Genomic DNA, 2,500 nt, shown 5'->3' on the forward strand with positions numbered 1-2,500 from the left:
CGGTGACCGGCAGCTCCAACGCCAGCGCCACAGAAGGGCAAAGCCCCACTTGGGTGCAGAAGCGAACTCTCCCAGCACAGCGCACGCGCCAACACGTCCGCAGAGCTGCGATACAAACCACCTGCGAGAACCGCTGGGGGCGACCGAGCAGCAGACGGCGTCGCGACGCCGAGTGCCGGGCGGCGGCGCATCCTCAACGCACACAGTCCGCAATCGGACCAGCACACTGCAGATGTCCACCGCGCTTCGCACCGGGCTCGACAGAACCCACTTTGGCCGCCTGGCGCCGCGCGCAGGGTGCGCCGGCGCATAGCTGGGACGCCAGCCGGGCCCGTCGGCCGGCGCTCCTGCCACTGGGCGCCCCCCACCAGCCGGCTGTAGTGCGTGCGCTCACGCAGCGCGCGGCCAGCACGCCGGGCGGCCCCCCCTCACCGGCCGGGGACTGTCCCGCCAAGCCACAGCCTCGTATCGCTTCATACCCACATGGCCAACTCAGGTTCGGGGGCATGGCGGGTACCGCCGAAACAACCGGTTCACAGATGTACCGATCGTCGCTATCACCGATGCACCTGCAGCGCGAACAACCGCTCAACAACTGATTTCCAGTTCATTTGCGGATCTTTGGCAGCAAACGTATACGTCAATCTACATTTGCGAAATCTACGATTCTGGCATGCCTGCATGTTATGTGTCACGACACGCTACATCAGCCCACATACACACTGCGGCATGTACACGAGAGAACACGTGGAAGATGGTCCGCGCACGTGTGCAATGTCCCTTGCGCGGTCGACTGTCAACCGGCCTCTGTAGCATGTCGCAGATGTGGAACGCGGTCCACCGTGCTATCATGTTGTGTGGGGCAATACGATTAAATAGGAAAACCCTCGTCGCTACATCAACAGACGGCTCACGCTGATTCCCGGCAGAGGGAGGAGGGGGGGGGGGGGGCCAACATGCAATACTTTCGTCCGTACCTACTTACCACATGTCTGTACGGCGTACAACAGTGCAATCTCGCTGTAATGGGGAGACGAGACAAGTAGCATCGTGCACAACATATGGCCCTTATGATTCGCCATTGTAGGGCGCAGCCGGTGTACGGTCAAGCATGTGCCACATTATGTCACTCAGTACGTAACGACGGATGATCAGTGTGGGTTACGCGTACATCAGCGGACAGTCCACACAGGCCGTACCACAACGTACACTGACTGCATCGACAACCGAATGCAACTGAACAGCTGCAAGGCTCATTTCACAAACAAACGCCTGACCGACCAGCTTGGAAGGGCAGGAGGGGAGGGCGATATTCGTTCTGTAGCGGTACACCCTTCCAGTGGTTAGCGGGACTGTGTAGAAAGTACGCAACACTCGAAAGACCTTTATGTGAGGGTACGCACCATGGCATCAAGAAATACACATGACACCAGAGGATCCAAGCAGTGAACTATGTTCAGAGGGTTGCTGTTAGGCAGAGCTACATTCCTGTGACGTTACATGTGACAGTTAAGGTGCAGTGTAAGTTAGGTTAAGGTGCAGTGTAAGTTAGGTTAAGGTGCAGTGTAAGTTAGGTTAAGGTGCAGTGTAAGTTAGGTTAAGGTGCAGTGTAAGTTAGGTTAAGGTGCAGTGTAAGTTAGGTTAAGGTGCAGTGTAAGTTAGGTTAAGGTGCAGTGTAAGTTAGGTTAAGGTGCAGTGTAAGTTAGGTTAAGGTGCAGTGTAAGTTAGGTTAAGGTGCAGTGTAACTTAGGTTAAGGTGCAGTGTAACTTAGGTTAAGGTGCAGTGTAACTTAGGTTAAGGTGCAGTGTAACTTAGGTTAAGGTGCAGTGTAACTTAGGTTAAGGTGCAGTGTAACTTAGGTTAAGGTGCAGTGTAACTTAGGTTAAGGTGCAGTGTAACTTAGGTTAAGGTGCAGTGTAACTTAGGTTAAGGTGCAGTGTAACTTAGGTTAAGGTGCAGTGTAACTTAGGTTAAGGTGCAGTGTAACTTAGGTTAAGGTGCAGTGTAACTTAGGTTAAGGTGCAGTGTAACTTAGGTTAAGGTGCAGTGTAACTTAGGTTAAGGTGCAGTGTAACTTAGGTTAAGGTGCAGTGTAAGTTAGGTTAAGGTGCAGCGTAACTTAGGTTAAGGTGCAGCGTAACTTAGGTTAAGGTGCAGCGTAACTTAGGTTAAGGTGCAGCGTAACTTAGGTTAAGGTGCAGCGTAACTTAGGTTAAGGTGCAGCGTAACTTAGGTTAAGGTGCAGCGTAACTTAGGTTAAGGTGCAGCGTAACTTAGGTTAAGGTGCAGCGTAACTTAGGTTAAGGTGCAGCGTAACTTAGGTTAAGGTGCAGCGTGGGTTAGGTTAGGGGCCAACGTGGGTTAGGTTAGGGGCCAACGTGGGTTAGGTTAGGGGCCAACGTGGGTTAGGTTAGGGGCCAACGTGGGTTAGGTTAGGGGCCAACGTGGGTTAGGTTAGGGGCCAACGTGGGTTAGGTTAGGGGCCAACGTGGGTTAGGT

This window comes from Schistocerca gregaria, unplaced genomic scaffold, assembly GCF_023897955.1.
Source record: "Schistocerca gregaria isolate iqSchGreg1 unplaced genomic scaffold, iqSchGreg1.2 ptg000531l, whole genome shotgun sequence".
Classification (NCBI taxonomy): Eukaryota; Metazoa; Arthropoda; class Insecta; order Orthoptera; family Acrididae; genus Schistocerca; species Schistocerca gregaria.